Source organism: Peromyscus californicus, unplaced genomic scaffold (genome assembly GCF_007827085.1).
Source record: "Peromyscus californicus insignis strain IS unplaced genomic scaffold, ASM782708v3 Scaffold_11__1_contigs__length_118956290, whole genome shotgun sequence".
NCBI classification, from domain to species: domain Eukaryota; kingdom Metazoa; phylum Chordata; class Mammalia; order Rodentia; family Cricetidae; genus Peromyscus; species Peromyscus californicus.
Window position 1 is genome coordinate 37,102,150 of NW_026294402.1, and position 7,890 is coordinate 37,110,039.

General features: G+C 56.6%; 1 protein-coding gene across 3 annotated transcripts in view; it reads right to left on the reverse strand.

Annotated features, from left to right (window-relative positions):
* Grik4 (glutamate ionotropic receptor kainate type subunit 4) overlaps window positions 1–6,316 on the reverse strand; it is a 431,592-nt gene extending 425,276 nt beyond the window's left edge. For 2 of the 3 annotated variants that reach the window (XM_052757532.1, XM_052757513.1), the window contains exon 1: window positions 6,197–6,316. The gene's annotated coding sequence lies outside the window, so the exon portion shown is untranslated. The remainder of the gene's footprint in view (window positions 1–6,196) is intronic. The other variant, XM_052757522.1, reaches the window with a different exon arrangement.
* Between the last annotated feature and the right edge of the window lie 1,574 nt (window positions 6,317–7,890).

Consider the following 7,890-nt stretch of genomic DNA (forward strand, 5'->3'; position numbering starts at 1 on the left):
TTCGGGCTTCCGGGCAGTCAAACAAGCATCACTGCTGGGCAAATGCTGCTTTGTTCTGCATAAGATTCTTGGCCTTTGCGAGGAGCAGGTGTTCCTGAGAACCGCTGGGGCAGATGTTAGGTGGCTTTCCGTCTTGGTCCTCAGACAGAGACTAGACCTAGGGCAAGAGTCCTGACCCTGACCCAGCTTACCCTCAAAGGATGGTATGCTTTCCAGGTAGTTGCTGCCATCTGAGCCAAGGATTCCTACCAGTCCTTCTGTACCAGTTGTCATGGCCCTGCTGTGCACCTTAGACAGGTGGCTCCTGGGACCCTCAGATCCTCCTTTCTCAGTCTCTAAATCCAGTCTAGACTCTATTGGTTTAAAAAAATTAAGGAAAGGAGGACGAATGGACAGTTTCCATCACCTCCCCAAAGAACGTCATAGGCCACCCTCCTGCCAACCTTCCTAGGGACACCGTACCTACAGTCTTGAGTGACAAGCTCTGAAATGAAGATGCAATCACCCTGCTGATGTGAACAGGGGCAGCCACCGCCGGGCACTTCCCTCTCCTGCAGAGGCCCCAGGGACCACTTCAGAGCCGATTCAGCCTCTGCCGCACCCCCCCCCCCCCCCCCCCCCCCCCGTTGCTGAATCTGGAAGACAGTGCAACGTTTTCAGCTACAGTGCCAACCCCTGTACTGCCGAGCCCTGATGGGGTGAGGGAGGCCTCCAGACTCTGTAACCCCCAGAGAGCCAGCAGAGGGCTGCCCCTCCCTTCAGGGCCGGAGCCTCCACGCCTCAGCACCAGGAGAGAGGAGAGCAGTTAATCTAGCTCTCCGCCTGGTTGTGCCTCCATCTCCCTATCATCCGAAACTTTTCTTTTGGATTAAGTGTGCCCTGCAGCCGGCCTCTCACTTACACATCTGAACCTCCTCCGGGCTATTGATTTCTCATTCTATTAAATCCTCCTCTTTAACTCCAGCCCTTCAACTCCTGTTCCAAACATGTATTTACTGCTAGCCACCTAGTCTCAGGCCAGCACTAGGACTCCCCAGTACTGAGAAGTGGGCTTCTCCATACTTCTCCTGGCGGGGGGGAGACTGCGAGGGAGTTTCTCTACTGGCCCCTAGCAATCCTCCCTCCCCAGAGGCTCAGGGTGACTCTAGGGATACCCCAACTTCCTTGTCAGTCTCTCCATAGCCAAAACACCACACCGTCTCCTAGACACGGTCTAAAGGACACTACCATAACTGTCTGGGTCTTCCTACTTCCACTGAGAACACTGCTTCTTGAGATAAAGGGGGAGGGCAGCTGCAGAGGAGGAGGGTTTGCAGGTCTCACAGTGACTGTGGACTTCTCACAGGCTTTCTAGTCCTAAATAGCCATTGGATACAGTCTCAGAGTCAGGAGCAAGAACCTGAGGGCTGTCAGCTTGGGGGTCTGGCAGTCCTTGGGGCTGTTGCCTGCACACACCAAGACCCTCCAGGTGGTGACAAACAGGAGGAGTGCTCACAAAGTCAGGAAATGTGGTCTGAGCATCGAGGCTAGGACTGCCCCCTGCAGCCTCCAGGGACCACAGCCTATGCATTTTCCTCTGTGGCAAACACTGGATCAGCCTGAGTTGAAGCCCCTTAAGTAGGACAAATATTTACTCACACCTGCTCTGTCATGCTTAGGGACATCTCAATGAGCAAAGATATAGTGGCTCCTGCCTGCTCAGAAACTCCACTTGGTCTCCAGGAACTGACAGATACTGAGGCCAGCTAGCGCTGGACACAGGGTCCAGGTGTCATGAAGGAAGACAGCAGAGTTGGCAGGAGGATGGGAGGTGAGATCCCAGCATCAAACCAGCTATATGACAGTCCCCGGGCAGCACATGCCAGAAGCTCAGCTCTGTCCTCGACTGCTCAGTTGCTATCCAGGAACTCCACGGGCCACCCAACCCAGTCCCCAAATGCTCCACATAGTCTGAGCAAAGCCGGTCCCCTTCTGGCTTTCTTATTTCTAAAAGCTGCATCACCCTTCTCTCTGGGCTCCAGGGCTAGAAATCTCAAAGTTATCCCAACATTTCCTGCTCCTTCATCTGCTGTTACCAATCTGTCCGCACGTTCTGCTGTGCCTTGGAAATGTCATTCAAGCTCCCCCTTTCTGTTGCCATCACCCCCGCTTAAGCCCTCAACCCCCTTCTCAGCATAACACTCTTCTGCCCAAGAATCTTCAACAACTCCCCCGAGCCTGCTGCCCCTACCTGAGTCTTTTTTCCCTTGGGCATTCAAGGACTTCTCGGATTCAGTTAAGTCTCCACAGTTCCTCCAAGGGAACCCTTGGAGCAGACACGCCTTCTTCACCCGCCCTGTCCAGTCTTCCCACTCACCCTGTTCCCTCTCCCCTTGCCCTGCCTCACAATTCCTACTCACTCTCCTTATGGTGAAGCCTTCCTATCCCTGAGCCCCCTGCTGGCCCCAGCCTGCACACATCTGTACACAGCTTCACACATCCATCAACACATACACACTAACAATCAAGCTGTCCTTTTCAGCCAGAAAAGATACCAGGAACGCTTTCCGCCCAAACCCTCTGTGGGTGGAAAGAAGGGTGGCTGGAGCCCTGCCCTGCAGGCAGGGACTCTCGCAGGTACCCTGGGCTGCAGGTAAGTCAATGGCATGTCCAGCCACTCCTGCTTTTGGAAGCAAGTGCTGCCCAAGCATAGGGAGGAAGCTGGAGTCTGAAGCTGTCGCTGCTTCATGTCACAGGCCAGAGTACAGGACACTGTAGAGCCCCCTGGGACCTCAGACCTCATTTGTAAAGACCCAGATGCTCATCTCTAACTCACAGGGCAGCTGAGTGATTGAGCGAAACAAGCAAGTTCTCAGCTAATACAATATTAAATTGATTCCTTCCTACCTTCCCAGAAGTTAGCTAGCCTGCTTCTGTGGTACAACACTGTTTCATATTGGATGTGTTCGACATAAGGTCTCCTCTATTTTACATAGCAAAATGTTACAATCAAGTAGCATCCCATTCTTATGTCCCCACTACGAACAGGTGAGAGGGACTGAAGGGCAGTGCTGCTCTGTTGGGGGATGGCTATTGTGAACAGGTGTCAGGCAAAGGCTTGGCTCCTCAAGGGAGCCACTGTCTGGGTGGGGACACATACAAGGACAGATCCTTTTCAGTACCAGGCAGGGCTGGTAGCTGACCCAGCCCACCAAGAGGAAGTGGAGGAACGGTGAATACATTCTAGAGTCCCACCTGAGCTGCCACTGGCTCGTGGCACATCACACCCCCACGTCCTCACAGCCCATGGTGTCAGGCCTCTGAAGCAGAGACTATGCTGGTTTCACGGGAGAGGAAAGTGAGAGGCTTAGAGATGTGATGTTACGCAGCTCAGCCAAGGTCATGCAGGGAATGATGTGGGGACGGGAGCGCAGGTGTCTCCGGTTAGCAGCTGGAGCATCTGCCAGCCCATGCTATGGAAGGTTCTAGCTGCCCCATGAAGGCTGCTCAGGAGGCTGTGCAGGGCAGAAAGGAGGATGGGCGTGGATGAGAACATGGGGTACTTGTGCTGAGTACTCCAGAGGCCGTGGCACGACACGATACTGGGACCTATCTACAGAGGGCCTTCAATTCTTAGCAAAGTCCTCTGGACTCTATCCTGTAGCCCATGGGTGCTGTGGGCTCTTGCGATGGAGCAATCTGTGAGAATCCCACTGTGGGAAGCCAAGGTGGTCAGCTGTGCTGATGCTGGAGAGAGGATTAATAAAAGCGTGCGCAGAAAGAGCATATGCCGGGAGGGGCTTTCCGAGCAGCTGGGAACAAGACAAGGACTTGCCCAAGAGCACAGCACCGCAGACCAGAGTCTGGGGCAAATGTAAATCTCTGAGCCTCAGTTCCTGTGGGTCAATCAATACGCCTTTTCCCGGGGCTGTTGGCAGACACAGCAAATGCTACTGAGGCTGAAGTGGGCCTCCTGTGCAGCGTTCAGAGGCCCGCAGAAGTCAGTCCCTCAGAAGAGATGAGTACTCTGAAGCAGGACAAGAGTGCCCTCTTTCCAGGCACGAAACACAGCTACCCTCCTCATCAAGCACTCTAGCCTCCTCCTGGGCTTTCCATCTCACCCAGGCCTGGTTGTCCTTCATCCTATCTCTGGGGACTAAGGTCCCCAGAGAGCAGCTGAGCTCCCCCAGATCTCCTGAACCTCCTAGAGAAGAATCCATTTCTCTCTATCATGCAAAAGTTCCCTCTGCATTCTAAAGGAAGCCAGACTGGAAAGAGAGAGCTTTAGAACAAACTTTCAGAGCAAGGAAAGCTTCAGTTAATGACTGAGATGTCTAGAGGAGAGGGTGGGAAAAACACGAAAACTTAACTCCCCCCTTCCATCAGATCTGCTCTCTCCCGATGCTAGAACCAGCCCAGCCTCCAGGTCTCAAGTGACAGGTCCAGGAAGACAGGGGGGTGGAGCTGGAGAGACAGGCACAAGGCTGGTGGGCAAGTCCAGGCCACAAGAAATGAACATAATCTGGAAAATTAAACAAACCCAGACACTGTAACGTGTGCATATTAGATTAACTCTCCAAAGGGTCACGACCTTGAGGAACACATCCAGCCAGTGAGGAAAATAATAAACCTGATTAACGATGAAGCATGAGCCGTTGCTTCTGCAAATAAAGGCAGCCTGAGGATGCCCAGTGGAATTCCAGGGGCTTCCTTCCCTGGCAGAGCTGGAACATAGCCGACCTCTTCAGCCCCTTGCCCCCACTAGGACATTCTAGGACTAAGGCAGGGCAGGATTGCTCTTTTCTAAGCCACACCCCTGCAGCTCTATCCCAGGGGATGCAAGGCTAGCCTTTCCAGGTGCTCCTGGAAGGGCCACTACTACCAGAGGACCCGTGGGAGCCAAAGAGAAGGTAGTTCTCTTTGTCCCTGGCAGGCAGGGCTCAATCCTCTTGGCCAATCCGTAGTCCTCCTGCTCTGGTCTTAAGAGATGCCTACTTGCCAGGCACAGTGGCCAGGCCCAGCCAGAGTTCCCCTTCTCTTTCCAGACAACCCAGGCCCCTGGGAGACATGCCCAGAAGAGCCACTGGAGGGAGGCAGGGAGGTGGCACCGCGTGGCATCACCAGACAACAGCACCAGGAGGAAGATGGCAGCATCAAGTACAGATGCCAAGAGCCATACAGCCCAAGGTCCAGGCAGGGACCAGCTCAGCCTGCATGGCCCTGCCACTGCCAGGCAGCCTGGCCAGAGGGCCCTATCTAACCCCTCGGTCGCGCCTCCCCCCACCCCAAAGCCCTCGGCCAACTCTCCCCAGGCTCCACCTCCTCCCTCACTTTCCTCAGCTCCAGGGAGCCGGGGGAGGGAGGCACAGGTGCTCTTGGCGCCTTGGACGAACCCCCTGTCCCGGCCGTCACCAGGGCGCCCTCCACCCTCAGCCAGGTCGGAGCCACTCAGGCTCTGCCGGGTCCTCACTGAAGAACATCTCCTGAGCTCCCCTCCCCCTCCGCCTAGCCCCTTCCCCCCTCCAGCGCCCAATGCAGGTCTCCAGAGTTTCTCCCTCACTTCCCACTCGGGTGAACTAGGGTGGGATGGCTAAGAGGCCCATTAGTCGCAGGAAGGAGAGTCATTTCTGATAGGACGCTGGCTTGGCCCAAAGCAAGACGGCGTGCAGGGTTGGGGGTGTGGTGGTGGCCGGAGTCCAGGGCCCGGGCAGGGGCGGTCAAGACAGATGGCAAAGAGGGAAGGGGGAAGGGGGCTTGGGAGCCGGGCAGGTCTGACCGGGGACGGTGGCGGGGAAGAGCGGCCCGCAGGAGAAGCCGAGGGTGACGAGGCAGGGGAGAATCGCCAGTGTCGGGAAGGGGCCGTCATCCCTGCAGGGGGCAGAGGCTGGGCTGGGAGTTGGACAGGGAAGAGGGAGGATCACCGCGGGAGGGTCGGAACCGAGGAGAGGATGCGCAGGGGGCGAAGCAGGCGGGGATGGAGACTAGAGGAAGTACGGGGCAGGGTGGCGGGGTCTCGGTGGAGAATCGGGGGACGCAGGCATCGGAGTGCAGGGGACTGGGCAGCTGGAGGCGGGAGTGGGGCCAGGCAGGGTGCGGGCCGCGGCCCGGAGGGAGCGAGCGGCGGAGACGTCAGAAGTCGGGGTGCGGCGCAGCCCCGGGGGGCGCGGGGACAGCGCAGGGTGCGGGCCGGGGGCGGCGCGGGGGCCGCTGCCCTTACCTGGGCGGCTCCGCACTCCGGGCGCCGAGCCGGGGACCCGACGCTGCTCGGCCCGAGGCCGGGCTGTTGTTTTCCTTTTTTTTTTTTTTTTTTTTTTTTTTTTTCTTCCGCAGCGGCGGCGGCGGCTCCAGCTCGATCCGCCAGCAGCCGAAGGCAGAGTCTGTGTCCGGCTGCGAGCGAGCCGGGAGCGGGCAGCGCGGGAGGCGCGCGGAGAGGCGCTGGGGCGCCGCCCGGCGGGCAATGAGGGAACTGCGGCGGCCCCGCACACGGCGGGCCGGGGAGGGGGCGTCCCTTCGGGGCTGCGGTCGCCTGCGTCTCTGCTCGCGGGAGGGGGCTTTCGCTGGCCACCGGGGCCTAGGTACCCGGGCGGTGGAGCGGGGGAGGACCCGAGCAGCCCGGACCAAACTTGTAGCCGCCCTGGTCGGGCAGAGCAGGAGATGGGGGGCTCCGGGTGGGCGCTGCAGAGGACTGACCCCAAGGAGGGAGCTGGGGCACACTCCACAGCCTTGCGCCAAGGGGCAGCCCGCCCCGGCCCGGAGGAATTATTAGCCTGGCCGGCTTCGGCGGGCAAAGGGCGACTCCTGGTGGCGTTTTAGGGACCAGAGCGAGGGACGAAGTGTAGGGAAGGTGGCCTCCTCGGTGGTGGCGCGGAGCTGGGGAGGCTTTGCTTAAGAAAAGCCAAGAGCAACAGCTCATGTTTGGTAGGCCGCCGGGTTATGCACACAGACCTCCTGGGTGGAGCTGTCACTTCATGCTACACACAAGGAAATCCGGGCTACGAAAGGTGAAGGGTCCAGCCTTCACCCGGAGCAGGGGGCAGGACCAAGAGGGAACCAAGCTTCTTGGCATGAGGTTCAGGGATCATTTATTTGACTGCATCACAGCTACCTGCAAAAGTAGGCTAGAAAAGACGAGAACAGGAGACAGAAGGCCTAGGGACACGTGACTTTCTCAAATCTATTAGCTCCTCATTTCAAACCCAGAGTCTCAGCTTGGGACAAATCCAGAAATCAGCCCCGTGACCTTCCTATCTTCTACCCTCTGCCCTCACACCCAACCACTGGCACACCCCAAAGTCTCTGTAAAGGGGTTGTTCTAGAGTAATGGTTCTCAACCTTCCTAATGCTGCGACCTTTTAACACAGTTCCTCACATAGTGGTGACCCCCCAACCATAAAATTATTTTCATTGCTACTTCATAACTGCAATTTTGCTGCTGTTATGAACTGTAAAGTAAAAATCTGTGTCTTCCAATGGTCTTAGGAGACCCCTGTAACTCCAAAGGGTCCCAATCCACAGGTTGAGAACTACTGTTGTAGACATACTTGGTTAGTTCCCGGACTTAGAAGACAACACACAGACCGCAGGATATTTGTTGACACTGCCTACGCTGAGCGGGCAGCAAGGCTGAGCCAGCCCCGAGTTACCTGCCGCCAGGGAGAAATGCGGCTGCAAGATCCTGTTCTTCCCTCCTTCGCTGCCAGACTGGGTTTTATGAGTGCTCTTTGGGCATGGGAGCCACCATATTGGACAGGAGTTTCCCATGTTGGATAGAGTTCCATTTCTTCAGTCTAGTATTATCTAACACTTACTGTATGTCAAGACTATAGCACTCATGCAAGTATCATTTCCAAAATCTTTCACATCAGCTTTGCAAGGTAAATGTCAAGGTGAACCTAACCCCACCTTCTTTTG